The sequence below is a fragment of the Sciurus vulgaris genome (assembly GCF_902686455.1).
Source record: "Sciurus vulgaris genome assembly, chromosome: 12".
Lineage (NCBI taxonomy): Eukaryota > Metazoa > Chordata > Mammalia > Rodentia > Sciuridae > Sciurus > Sciurus vulgaris.
The window spans coordinates 62167568-62182424 of record NC_136473.1 but is presented as its reverse complement, the minus strand read 5'-3'; the positions used below and the strand labels follow the sequence as shown (position 1 = coordinate 62182424).

The 14857-nt window shown below is 39.8% G+C and overlaps 1 pseudogene across 1 annotated transcript in view; it reads left to right on the top strand.

The window, feature by feature from the left end:
• Positions 1 to 14857, top strand: part of LOC306641623 (transport and Golgi organization protein 1 homolog) — a 48692-nt pseudogene that overhangs the window by 20388 nt on the left and 13447 nt on the right. The window lies entirely within an intron of this gene.

Sequence of the window (14857 nt, the reverse complement as noted above, 5' to 3'; positions counted from 1 at the left end):
ATTTTCAAAATAGCTTCTAATTATGTTTTGTATTTCAGTCCTGTCTGTTGTGATATTTCCTTGTTCATTCCGAATTTTAGTGATTTGGGTTTTCTCTCGTCTTCTCTTTGTTAGTGTGGCTAAAGGTTTATCAATTTTGTTTATTTTTTCGAAGAACCAACTATTTATTTTGTCAATTTTTTGTATTGTTTCTTTTGTTTCAATTTCATTGATTTCAGCTCTGAGTTTAACTATTTCCTGTCTTCTACTACTTTTGGTGCTGGTCTGTTCTTCTTTTTCTAGGGCTTTGAGCTGTAGTGTTAGGTTGTTTATTTGTTGAGTTTTACTTCTTTTATTAAATGCGCTCCATGAAATAAATTTCCCTCTAAGTACTGCTTTCATAGTGTCCCAGAGATTTTGATATGATGTTTCTTTGTTCTCATTTACCTCTAAGAATTTTTTAATTTCCTTCCTAGTATCTTCTGTTATCCATTCATCATATAATAGCATATTGTTTAATCTCCAGATGTTGGAATAGTTTCTGTGTTTTACTCTTTCATTTATTTCTAACTTCAATCCATTATGATCTGATAGAATACATGCTAGTGTCTCTATCTTCTTGTATTTGCTAACATTAGCTTTGTGGCATAATATATGGTCTATTTTAGAGAAGGATCCATGTGCTGCTGAGAAGAAAGTGTATTCACTCTTGGTTGGATGGTATATTCTATAAATGTCCGTTAAGTCTAAATTATTGATTGTGTTATTGAGATCTATGGTTTCTTTGTTCAATTTTTGTCTGGAAGATCTGTCCAGTGGTGAGAGCGGCGTGTTAAAATCACCTAGTATTATTGTGTTGTGGTCTATTTGGTTTCTGAAATTGAGAAGGATTTGTTTGACATACATAGATGAGCCACTGTTTGAGGCATAGATGTTTATGATTGTTATATCTTGCTGATTTATGCTTCCCTTAAGCAGAATGAAATGACCTTCTTTATCCCTTCTGACTAACTTTGGCTTGAAGTCCACATTATCTGAAATGAGGATGGATACTCCAGCTTTTTTGCTGAGTCCATGCACATGGTATGTTTTTCCCCATCCTTTCACCTTTAATCTATGGGTATCTTTTTCTATGAGGTGATTCTCTTGCAGGCAACATATTGTTGGATCTTTCTTTTTAATCCAGTCTGCCAGTCTATGTCTTTTGATTGATGAATTCAGGCCATTAACATTCAGGGTTATTATAGAGAAATGATTTGGTTTCCCGGTCATTTGGTTCATTTTTAAAATTTTGTTTATTTATTTGTTTGACACAACTTGTTTCCTCCTTTATTTGACAATTCCTTTAGGATAATTCCTCCCTTTGCTGATTTGCTTCTTTGTTTTTCATCTCTTCCTCATGGAATATTTTGTTGAGAATGTTCTGTAATGCTGGCTTTCTTTTTGTAAATTCTTTTAGCTTTTGTTTATCATGGAAGGATTTTATTTCATCGTCAAATTTGAAGGTAAGTTTTGCTGGGTATAAGATTCTTGGTTGGCATCCATTTTCTTTCAGGGCTTGAAAAATGTTGTTCCAGGACCTTCTAGCTTTTAGGGTCTGGATTGAAAAATCTGCTGATATGCGTATTGGTTTCCCCCTGAATGTAATTTGGTTCTTTTCTCTCACAGCCTTTAAAATTCTGTCTTTATTTTGTATGTTAGGTATTTTCATTATAATGTGCCTTGGTGTGGGTCTGTTGTAATTTTGTGTATTTGGAGTCCTATAAACCTCTTGAACTTGATTTTCCATTTCATTCATCAGATTTGGGAAATTTTCTGATATTATTTCATTGAATAGGTTGTTCATTCCTTTGGCTTGTTTCTCTAGACCTTCCTCAATCCCAATAATTCTTAAATTTGGCCTTTTCATGCTATCCCATAGTTCTTGTAGATTCTGTTCATGATTTCTTACCATCTTCTCTGTTTGTTCAACTTTGTTTTCAAGGTTAAATATTTTGTCTTCAATGTCTGAGGTTCTGTCTTCCAGGTGTTCAATCCTATTGGATATGCTTTCTATGGAGTTCTTAATTTGGTTTATTGTTTCCTTCATGTCAAGGATTTCTGTTTGGTTTTTTTTCAATATCTCTAACTCTTTATTGAAATGATCTTTTGCTTCCTGTATTTGCTCTTTTAACTGTCGATTGGTGCGATCATTCAATGCTTGCATTTGCTCTTTCATCTCATCGTTTGCTTCTCTGATCATTTTAATTATGTACATTCTGAACTCCTTTTCTCTCATTTCTTCTGCCATGCTGTCATTGGGTTTTATTGATGTAACATCTAGATTTGTTTGCATCATTTTCTTTCCTTGTTTTCTCATATTGTTCAGGTATCAGTGGACCGCTGAGATATTGCAGATTTCCTCTGTTGATTTACAATGTCCCTGAAGATTTCTATATATATCCCCTCTTAGCCTTCAGTAGGCTGAAGTCTTGGAGGAAGTTGATAATGCGGTGCTCCACAAGGAAGCTGCCTCTCTAGGAGTGGTGGCCTTCAGGTGGGGTATATTCCCTGCTAGTGGGCAGAGGTGCCTCCACTTGTTGACCAATGGTCATCCGAAGGGGACCTAGGCTGTGGGCTGAGGCAAGGCCTGTTTGGGCCTGTGTCTCTGGTTTTACCGTCCTTGTGGGGAAACCTCACCAGGCAGGGAAGACTCACCCAGTGGGGAGGTCTCGCTGGTCAGTTTCCTCCTAGAGGTTCCCCTCAATTTACAGCTACTGCCTGGGCTGGGCTGCCTTCCTCTGCAAAGTTCCCAGGGGCCCGGCCCTACCTCCTGGGCCTGGGAGCCTCACCCTTCGCAGATGAATCTCCTTAGGCTGCCCCTCCTCAGAGAATTTGCCCACAGGCCTGGAACCTTCGCTCCGCCCTAAGCCTGTCTCTGTGCGGCTCTTCCACCCAGAAGCCTCCTAGATCCTGGGACCCTGCTCTGCACCTAATCACCTGGCTGCGTGGCCCCTCCTCTGAGCAGCCACCTGTGGCCCCGAACAATCGCTCTGAGTCCCAGAGACCCGCCACAGGCCTCTTCCTCCAGACAGCCGCCCAGTATGCCGGTGCGGTCACTAGGAGTCCAAGAAACTCACTTCGTGCCTCCTCCTCCCACCAACCACCCGTAGCCCGGGGCAATCAATCACTCCGAGTCGAAGTGACCCTGCCCGTTCCTCCTCCTTCTCCAGATAACCCCCCGGGTGTTCAGGAGCAGTCCCTCTGAGTGGCTCTGAATCCACGTGACCCGCTGCACGGGTCCTCTGGGCACCGCCCGGAGCTCAGGTGCAGCCACTCAAGACCAAGCGTCCCACCACGCTTCTCCTCCAGGCAGCCCCCCTGTGTTCAGGAGCTGTCACTTTAAGACCAAACAACTCACCACTCGCCTTCTTCTCTGAGCAGCCGCCTGGAGCGCTAATGCAGTCACTGCGAGTCCAAAGGACCCGCTGCGCTCCTCCTCCTCCTTCTCCTACTCCTCCGGGCAGGCCCCGGGGTTCAGAAGTGGTCAGAGTCCAAACAGCTCGCCACGCAGCCCCTTCTCTGGCAACCGCCTGTAGGTCTGGTGTAGTCGCCCGAATCCAAGCGGCCGCGCTCCTTTTCCTCCTCCTCGTTCTCAGGGCAGGCCCCGGGGTTCAGAAGCGTCGTTCTGATTCCAAACAGCTCGCCGCGCGGCTTCTCCTCTGACAACCGCCTGTAGCTCTGGTGCAGTCTCTCCGAATCCAAGTGGCCACGCTCCTCCTCCTCCTCCTCAGGGCAGGCCCCGGTGTCCTGAGTCCACACAGTTCTCCTCGCCACTCTTCCCCTGGGCAGCCGCCGGAGCCCCAGTGGCTGCTCCGAGTCCCAGCGCTGTGCCGAGCGGCCTCCTTTACGGCGCTCCCAGCTGTCCGAGTTCACTGCTCCAGCGGGGGGAGGGGCGTCTCGCCGGCAGTTCTACTTCACAAAGTTTCCTGCGTTCTGGGACCCCCGTCCCATCCGGGATGCCCCCCCAGGGGGTGAGAGTCACCTGGCTGCTTTGAGTTGGTCCCAAGCGTCTCAATATCTCCTCTTTTGAATCCTGAGTCCTGGAGCAACATGAAATGCAGCCACCCTCTAGGCCGCCATCTTGAAAACCTCAAACTTGTTTAATTCTGAAGAAATACATATGTTCATTTAACCCATGCTTATGTGAAGGATGCTAGATGCTTCTTCATATAAATTATCACTCTCATATACATGTGTTATGCTCTATGAGAAAAGAGAAAGAACAATTTTTCAGTTTTGCTACATTTTAATAGTAGGTTTGAAGGGAGTATTTTATAGATCTCAGCAACATCAAACAAAAAGGTACTGAATACTCCACAGGGTACAGAGTGCTGCCAAGCACCTTGGAAAGTCTAGATGACGTGGAGAAGATGGCGTTCTTGTCCCTTGAGAAGTTTACAGTCTGGAGATTTGACAACTCCAGAGTTTTAGTTGAATGAACATTTTATTAAGGCAAACTTCATTTCCTAGAAGTATTGTAGATGGAATTATTTTAGCCTTTGAAATTAACCCAACCAAGATGACAGACAAGACTAAATTTGGTTGAGAATTCTTTCAGGCTCATAGAGTTTTTATTAACATTCACTTAGTAAAGAGAATTGATCTAGTAGACAACTGAAAAGAAAGACTAGATCTCTTGAAGTGCATGGGCTAAAACAACTATTACTTTTTTTAAAAAGCAAACATTGGCTGGTATGACTAGTGTGTGGGTGCCACATCTAACCCACAAAAGCCCCTCACAAATCTTAATGTACTGTGTATCAAATATCCACCTCACGTACTATGAAAGTTTTATTTATGTCTCATCAGGAAGTCAAAAGTAATGCAAAGAATCCAATTATAATAGGCTAATGACCTGCATAATTTCATAGGGTGAATGTCAATAGATCTAAATAGGAAGTAAATGGAATCCTATCAACCTATGTTAAGAAAAATAGACTATCTTTCTAGATTTTGCATACTCATCACTTTAAAGATGAGGTATGCAGGTTTTAAGGTTTCACAATCTGTCAGAAAATCAGCAGTCATTCCTGCAGTGTCTCATTAGCATCTGACCCACTTATTTTTAGATGACATGATTTAGAAGACATAAACCCATGAAAAAAAATTTGTAATTATTCTGACATGGTTTCAATGTTAACCCAAAAATCATTATTGGAAAGAATAGCAATGTGACATAGAAGAAGAACTAATCAACATGACTAAAATTGTGTTCACTTTCAGGAAAACAATATGGTTATCTGGGAAAAAATCACAGCTACAACCTGGGGTACACTCCCATTTGGGATACTGATCTGGCCAAGGCACACTGTTTCTAAGCAGAACTATCAGATCAGGGTGAATTTAGGCCACCTCTAGGGAACAGCCTGTAAGACAGGCAGTAACTGGTCCAATTCTCTTCAAAGCATTATCTGGTACTATGCTACCCAATTCAAAGTTTGAAGTTAATTCAAATGAAAGAGCATATTGGAGCAAAAGTGAGCAAAAGTGTAAACTCTAGTGCATTCTTATTGCTGTATTAAGTTGGAAGATGAGCATACCTCAGCAGTACTGTTCCAGGAAGCAGGGTAGGAACAGTGGTAAATTGGAAAACACTATTAATTGCACAACTTATAGAAAAGCACAATCATGTTTCAAAATGTACAAGAAACCTGTATCCAAAGGAGTCTTATATGACAGTTGGACTTTAGTTCTGTGGTACTGCTTTGCAATGAACTCACTGGCCTATGATATGACTCACTTTCTGCCTCCTGAAGGGTCAATATGCTACACAGAGCTATGATGTTTCTACTGAGTGGTAAAATTTACACTACTTTCAGGTTATTCATATCAGAATCATTCCTCGTGCAAAGTTTGATGTCGATGAAGATAAAGTGGTTTCTTATTCAGTAACTATAATTTTTCTTTTAAACTCAGTGGATTTCTTGTATCCGTAAACACAACAGAAAGACTATTGTTTAAAGTACTTTGATGATTGATCTATTCCAATGTCACATTCTGGATAAGAGGGACTAAGAAGTAACATGCACTAGTAACCATTAACACAGTGTGAATCCTATATGTGTATCACTTACACTTCTATTACAATTGGCCCAGGTTTAATCTCATCCATCTCCATGAAAGAAAAACACAAGGAACGGATAAACCTTTTTTTAGGCTTGTAGTGTTTGAATTCAAAGAAGATAGCTGCACCTAAGGAATTACAACAAACTACATAAGCCAGAGACCGTATATTTTTCATGTGTCACTTTTCTCTGATCACTACAAGCATATGAACAAGCAAAAGTTTGCACAATTTCACAAAGTATCCTGTGCCAAACACAGTCTGATGGCATGATTGTTGATAACTTACTGTGGCTATCACCTCAAACTCTTCTACTGTGTCTGAGTGACATTCCCTATATCATCTATACCTACGATGTATTGCAAAACTTCCTGAGCTCAACTGACTCAAGAACGTAAGTTATGTACACAGGTGGAATCTTACATGACTGAAGAATATAAAATATTTAGCACCACAAGAGAAATACAAGATACTGAAGAATTAGCAATACCTATAGAAATGGTTTCAGCACCTAGATTAGACTAGAAATTTAAAAGTGTTCCTAAAAAATTTTTAAAAATAATCATAGCTTGTGTCATTCTTTTTCTCCTGAAACAAAAATACAAAAGCCAAATTTTGGGGGTGTTTTAGAATTCAAATACTAATCCCATGCTGGTTCAAGTGTAAAATGATACCTGTTTCCTAACACCCCCTTCAGAGCCCAAATCACTCTTTCCATTTTATCCCTACAATTGCATAATTCTGTATCAAGATGGCACTTTGGAAGGGAAGGTCTAATGGCAAGCCGGTTCCACCCCTCCTCAATAATCAAGTGATACTGCGAAATTTACACAGTTCTGTCCCCGAAACCCAACAGATAAACTGTCCACCCTGCAGGGGTTGCTTTTGCTGCTGCCGCCCTGGGTGCCACCTGAGAACCACTGTCCTGAAGGAAACCGTGAAAGGTAGGTCTTCAAATGAAGGAAAAAAGGAGGCCACAGCACCAGATCTGAGAAGTAAAATATCAAATGTCATTAGAAGCTGAAGATGCAGAGAAGCTTCCTGCAGAGAAAGGAATTTTCAGAAATAATCTCAGGTGATAATAGGATTCTAAAGTCTTTTTGGAAAACACTGATATTCCATTTGGCAAAAGGCCATGGGAAGCATTGAATCCTAAGAGCTATGCAATTTGGAAGTGTAACCTGCTTTAAAAATTTGCTTTTGTCTTTTCCCATATTCTTTTTCTTTTGTTTCTGGTAATGGTGATTGAACTCAGGAGCACTTTACCATTGAGCCACATCATCAGCCCTTCTTATTTACTACTTTGAGGCAGGGGTTTGCTAATTTGCTGAAGCTGTCCTCAAACTCAGGATCCTCTTGTCTCAGTCTTCAGAGTCACTGATATTATAGAAATGTGCCACCATACCCAGCTTGTCCTCTCCCATATTCTTACAAACTAACAGCCACTTATACTATCTTTCAACCCAAAGCATCTTAATGAAAGGAAAAAATGATTCTGCAAGTGAAAGTAATTATTATGTTCTTAAGGGAACCTGGGGTAATTATTAAGGAACTTGCTTCCCTTAACTCTGTAGTATGAGAAGAATGTTCCCGTTTTGTCATAAAAGACAATGAAACTTTACTATCAAATAATATTGAAACACATCATTAGATAATACAATTGCTAATTCCATGGTTTAAGAAATCATTGATTTGACTTTCTTCAAGTCAATATACATAATCATGTGACCTGCTTCTGTATGATCCTGTATTAAGTATACTATGTACACAAACCCAGATGAAGACCATGTCCTTAAGAAGCCAGTGACTTCCAGCCATTCTTCTCCAAAGAGAGGATGTTACATAGCACTAGAAGAAATTGTATATCAATGTTTTTGACCATTTTATTGATAAAAGACCCAAACTGGAAAAAATCCCAATGTCCATCACTAGGTGATAGACAAATTGTGGTATGTACATATAATGAAATGCTACTAAGGAATAAAAAGAGATGAAGTATTATTGATAAATTGACATAGATTAATTTTAAATTATGTTGAATAAGAGAAGCCAGAGAACACAGAATATATTATTCCATGCGCAGAAAACTTTAGGAATACAAGGGAGTCTATTAAGATAGACATTTTGTTAGTGGGTAGGGTGGGAATGTGGGTGGCAAGAAGGTAAGGTGACCAAGGGCAGAGGTTGGAATTACCTAGAGAATGAGAAGACTGTTGGAGGGAAGGGATTGATTTATTATCTTGGTTATCAAGATGGTTTCACAATTTCATGTAAAAATTTTTCAAAGTACACACTTTAAATGCACATAATTTATTGCATGTCAATTTTACCTCAAATTTAAGAAATAGATTCACTTTTCTCCCTTTCTAAGATAAAAATAGTATTCTATAAATATTTTTCTCCACTTCATTTTTTAAAATTCTTAAATGTATTCTGGAAACCGTATCTTAGCAGTATTTAAAATTATTTTCTTTCTTCTTCATAATATTTTTGGTTTACTCAACACTATTATTGATGAACGGTTGGTTATTTCAGTAATTTGTGACCATCTTTTGTTATTATAACTCATGCCTGAATGACATAATTTTGTAGATATGAATTTTAAACAGTTGTTGAATTCTCAGTATCTTTAGAAGGACTGGGATGATAGAGCATTTGCCTATGGCGCGTGAAGCCCTGAGTTCCCTCTGGAGCACTGAAAAAAAGAAAAGAAGTGGGATTGTTGAGTCATTAGGTAAAAACATAAGCAGTTTGGGGAGATGTCGCCAACTTTCATTCCTAGGGAGGTTGTCTCATTTTGTACACTTATCAGCAGTGTCTGAGGATGCAGTATTCCTCCACATTCTCTCACCTCCTGAGTACGTTGTCAAATGTTTGGATCTTGCCAACGTAAGTGAGAAATGGTATCTTAGTGTGGTTTAATTTGTCTTGTGTTCATTAGGAACTAAGCAGAGCATGTTTCCATATTTTATAGCTATTTCCATCACTTTTCCTGAGATCTGTTTATTTCTTCAGCCCATTTTCGTAATGGTTTCCTGCCTATTTTATTTATAATGCTCTCTATATTTCAGGATCATGATTCCTTGGAGAGGAATATTTTGTAGATATTTTTTCTCAGATTGCCATTGTCAAGGTGCATGGGGGGAGCGGGGAGATTAAGCACAGCCAGGCAAGGTTTTTTTTTGTATGCTTTTAAGTAATCATCTTTCACCTTCTTGCTTCTGAATTTTAAGACATAATCAGGAAGGTTTTGACCACTCATACTGCATAGAAAATTCAACCAATGTTTTCCAGTACTTCCTTATTTTCTAATTTTGCATTCAGGTTTCTTATCCATTTGTTGTTTATCCTTGTGAATAATTAGAGAAGAATCCAATTTTAGCATTTTCCATGTGATTATATGCAAATACTACTTATTAAAAGGTCTGTTTTCCCCCAAGTGAATTTTATTGTATCCCAAAAGTCCAGTGCAGTTGGGTCTGTTTCTTGATGGTCTGTTCTGTCCCACGATCTGTATGTATCTTGGGCGTGGATGATGGTGCATGTTTTCATTATAGTTTGCCTTCCCCTCCTCCTTCACGCTTCATTGCTCTTATTTTTCATTGCTTTCCTGCCTGTTCTCGTTTGTTGTTTTGAAACGACTATATTCAATTTGACATAATGTTAAAGATCCACATATATTCATTCCCTCGCCAAGTTAAATGTCCCCAGTTGCTTAAACTTTTAGCACGTGCTGTCCAGGCTATTCATGATCCTAGTCTTTTCCACAAGTCATGCAACCTTAAAAAAAGTAGAATCCAGGAATGAAGCCATTGGCGTAGGGGTGACAATGACACGATAGGGTGAAACTTTTAAAAAGTAGTGTCATTCAGAAGTAGAGGTCGGTTAGGGGAGAATCAGCACAGGAATGGAGTGAGCAGGGAAGGAACGCCCACTGGGAGCAGAGGTCCTTCCCAAGAGAGCAGGAGAGGCGACTCTCCCGTCTGGTGTCTCAGCACGTTGTGACAAAAGAGTTCTGCTCTGGGAGGGCCCGGGAGGCCTTTCTCCTTTTCCCCCTTCTGTTAGATTCTTAGCTGCTACGGAGGCCCTCTAAACTGGGTGTCCTCTACCAGTTTCGGGAGCAGATGAGCCTCTTTCCTCCCCGTGTCCCTTGACTTGGACTCTTCCGTTGGGTTCTCCTGGCGCTCTCCCCCGCCCGAATCCGCAGTTGGTTCTTCCCGCTCCCGCCCCTCCCCTCCCCTCCGCTCCCGTCCTCTCCCCTCCCCTCCCTCCCCTCCCCTCCCCTCTCCGTCTCGCAAACTCAGGGAGCTGCTGTCCGCCCCGCCGCACCGGCTGAGGACGTGTTTTGCAGGCGTAGGGCGGGAAGCGCCAGCGGCGGGGGAAGGCGAGGGTCATTTCCAGTACCCGCCCCTGGGCTGCATCCTTCACAAGTAGGAAACGGCGGAAGAGGTCTGAGTCCTGTGCCGTTCAGCAGGGAAGCATGGTCACCGCTCAGCTGTCCGTGCACAATGGACTCAGTACCTGCCGCCCTGCCGTCTGTCGCCGCTTCTCCCGGGGACCCCGAGCTTCTGGGACCCCTGACGGTGCTCTACGCAGCCCTCGTAGGGAGGGACCCCGCTGTGGCCGGCGGGTGGCTGAGTGGTGAGCGGAGTGGCTGCACTGACTGAGGGCGACGGGGAAATGGAGGTGTCAGGCCCGGGCAGGCAGCACCGAGCTGTATTGCTGAGCGAGCCGGTGAGTGCACTGGACGCTTCCCCATTGCACTTTGTAACGCAATACTGAGAGGTGGCAAGCCCCTCGCTAGGTTCCCAAATGCAGCAGACGTCACAGTGGGTCTTGTCCGTCTGGAGACTGTTGGGAGGTGGGGCCGGAATGAGAGTCCTCTGGACACTTGAGGAGGGCGGTGTGGAGTAGAGGAGCGAAGGCTGGTGTCTGATACGCTCGCTTTGAGCGCACATTTAGTTAGACATGGACTTTCATAGAAGCAAGTTAGGTTCAGAGTAGTTTATCTAAGCCAGTTTTCTAGAGTTGTCTGGCATTACTTGTCATTTGTTTATATGGGTAGAATGGAAATATGATTTAAAACCTTAGAGAAATAGCTCATTCATTATTATTCATTATCCTCGTGGTTTTATTTGTAGCCATAAAATTAATTAGTTTTATCATATACTTAAGTTTTTGTCTTCCGTAATTTTTTTTATTCATAAAGACCAGGTTATCTATGAGAGAAGTATCATATGGAGGGATTCTAACCAGGTGGTAGACAATATGATGTTGGCAGGCCTATTCCAAATGGAAATAGATGCTGGATTTAAAGTATTTAAACACTGTAGGCGAACAGGAAATATGACACTGCCAGGATCCTGTCTCTCGAAGAAGCTACTGGAGAATTTTGTGGAGGTACATTTCAGATGATGGTGGTGGTTTTGGAACTGCCATGATGAATCTTTGTGACTGTTTTGTTATAAATAAGGTTTCTCATTGCTTCTAACCTGTCTCTTTTCAGCTAGTTGCCACATTGCCCAATGGTGTTCAGCCTGGGCCTGATCTTTATGGACTGCCGTGGAAGCCTGTACTTCTCACTGTCTTCTTGGGAATTGTTTCGTTTGCCATTTTCTTCTGGAGAACTATTCTTGTTGTGAGTAAATTCACTTCCTTCTACCTTAGTACATAAATGCATGGGGTATTCTGTAGTCACTGCCCCTCCCCTTTTCAGGTTACCAACTTAAACACAAATTAGTGGTTGAAGTCACACTCACTTTATAAAATAATTTAGTGTAATCTTTGTGTTGGTAAAGACTTAAGAAAACAAGATAACATGAAAAATCTCAAGGAGAAATCATCAATTTATAAGCTTCTTGTATCAAAACCTAAAGATTAAGAATTAGGTAGGTACAGTGGGAAGAACTGGTAATTCTTACAGCCATTCTGACCAGTAGTTTCATATGTATCAGAAGTCTTCAAGTGAGATAAAAGATGGGATAAGTTATATAAATATCCTTTTATGTAGCATAATATGTCTAGTAGTCTATTCTAAAGAAATAACTAACTATGCTTTAATGATTTTCGGTAAGGGTTTTTAGCGGAACTGTGTATTAGGTTGAAAACTTAGCACAACTTATTCCATTAAAGGGGTATTTTTAAGTTCTCGTATGTTCGTATAATGCAACAGTAGGCAGCTTTATATATTTCAAAGACTCTGAGGCACAGAAAATGCTCACAATTTACTGTGAAGTAGAAAAAAGCAGAAACGAAGATTTAAATGTTGATGAACTGCATGTTATATAAACACATACACAGGAAAATATGCTGCAGAGGAATTTAGCAAAATGATAAAAAGGAGATGAGGTAAATTTTGAGGTGTTTTATATATGCATTTTCCAGATTTTGTCATCCAATCATATGTTAAGAAAATAGCTTTATATTTGGATGTATAGATTATATGTTGTCCAGAGACATATTATTACATTTTTTGTTCCTTAGTCTTTTCTTTTTCTGATCAGAATTTGTCTATATATGTGTGTATGTGTACATGTATGTATGTGTATGTATAGATGTATATATGCTTAAAGATAGGTAGGTTTTTACTACCTATCTGAAGGTCATTCTGCCTGATAGTTACTTAACATAATCGGAGGAAAATTATTTTAGGTAAGTGAACTTTGCATGAAAAGCCATCAGTGGAAACTCAACAGTTAAAGTGGCCAGAAACATTGTCCGCAAATCTCTCCAAATCTTAGTATTCCTTTTCTGATTACTTAATCATATCAGACATACCACTGTTAATACAATTTGCTCTCCTTCTAAAATTTTGTATAAAACCACTTAAAAAGAAATGCCTTCTTAAATAGAAGAATCCTTTGCGTAGATTCCTGTGAGGACTTTTGTAATCTCATTGAACTTGTTCTTAGCTACAAGGAAAAAGGAGGATAGAAAAGTAAAGAGAAAAGGGAAAAATGAAAACGTTTTATATTTCTCTCTTGGTTCTTTCAAGAACCCTGGCACCTGTTTCTATTTTCACTAGGTTAGGTAGGATCTGGGTCTTAGCTGCTGCTCCTCAGTCTCAGCATTTGACTTTGGAGTTTTGGTCCCTACCTTAGATGCCAGCTTTTTGCTACTTCCCATTTTCCCCTGCTTTCATTTTGGGTGAAAGCTTACTCTCTGATTAGTAAGCCTATGACATTAGAGAAATGGCCATTTCTTTCTATGTTGGAGTTTTCTGAATGTATTTTCCTACAACAAGATCATTCTAAGTGTAATTTTAGGGTCTGCAGTATTAGCAAGATACCATGGATGATCTGTGGATACATCTGAGTTTCCCGTCACCATTTATACCATTGAAAAGGAGAAATATATGCTAATTTACAAAGAAATTTAGTGAATTTTAAAAGAATTATTGTTTAGGTTTTATTATGTGACAGTTCATTGCCGTCTTTGGGAAATGATTCAGGTTTTGCTCTTTCCAGAAGATGTTAACTGTCATTTCTCTTGTTGCTTGCTTATTTTCTTCTAGCAACCTTTTTTTTTTCTTCAGAATTCTTACTGCTATTTTTAGTGGTTTGCAGAAATAGGTGATGTAGCCTGTTAGATTATTTCTAAATTCAGCCAATTGCCAAATTGAAATTGGAGTTCTAAGATGTTTTTTGGTGAGTGAAAGCAGCACGTGTCGGTGGTGGGTATGTGGCTCAGTGATAGAAGCCCTTGCTGAGCCTGTGCGAGGCACTGGGTTTGGTTCTCAGCACCACATATAAAGAGATGAATAAAAGAAAGGTCCATCGACATCTAAGAAAATAAACAAGTGGCATATCTTTAATTTTGTTTCCTCAGAGTTCTTTGAACAGTCATTGTTCCTAGACTGTATCCTGGCTGTTTAGAATTATCAAATAAACAATTTTGAGTAAGTGAAGCATTAGTGTACTTTTCTGAAAATAGTAGCCATTTCTATTATTACAGGTAGGTTCTCGAGTCGTTAAGATTGGAATAGATATACATTCACTGTAGAATAAGATACATACCTTAGTATTTCTATATGACAGAGGCTAATGAAATGCTTTTTCTCCTTTACTTATTTTTTAATCCAGAACCAAACAGTTAGTACATTCTCATTTGGTTTTGATTCTGTTTCTTTTATGCAGATGCGTGACATCTAATTTAATCTTTATTTCTCTCTCTTTTAGGTCAAAGAAACAGTAAATCAAGGTAAATTTTTAGCCTTCTTCTGTAACTTGTAGTAACCATTTGTATTTGTGTTTGATGTGTGTTTTATATGTGTTAGAAGTCGATAGTGATTGTTGATGTTCCTAATTTTTTTAACTCCTAAAAATTCTACTATTCCTAGGTTGCTAACTTGGATAATAGAGTAGATGTTGATGGTACCAACTGAGATAGGAGATGAGGAGGAAAAAATTGTGGGAAGAAGATGATTAGTTTTAAATTGGGGCATATTCACTTTGAATATTGATGTAATGCAGATGTAGTACACTTGAACAGTATTATGTGCTAATGATTCAATCATACATTCAATCATTGATTTGAGTAGATAAAGAATGGTACTGTGAGTCAGTATGCTTTCATTTTGTTTTTCTTTGCCAAAAATTTACATAAATTTAAAATGATTCCACTTTCTGAAAAGAAAGTGTTTTAAGAAGTCAGGTGAAGAAGAAGGGAAAAATAAGAAGTGAGTAAAACTACATTTTACTGTATTTCCCATATTTGGAATGAGCTTCAATTAAAATATCATCGTTCTTATATTTTTCTTAAATTTTTATGGTG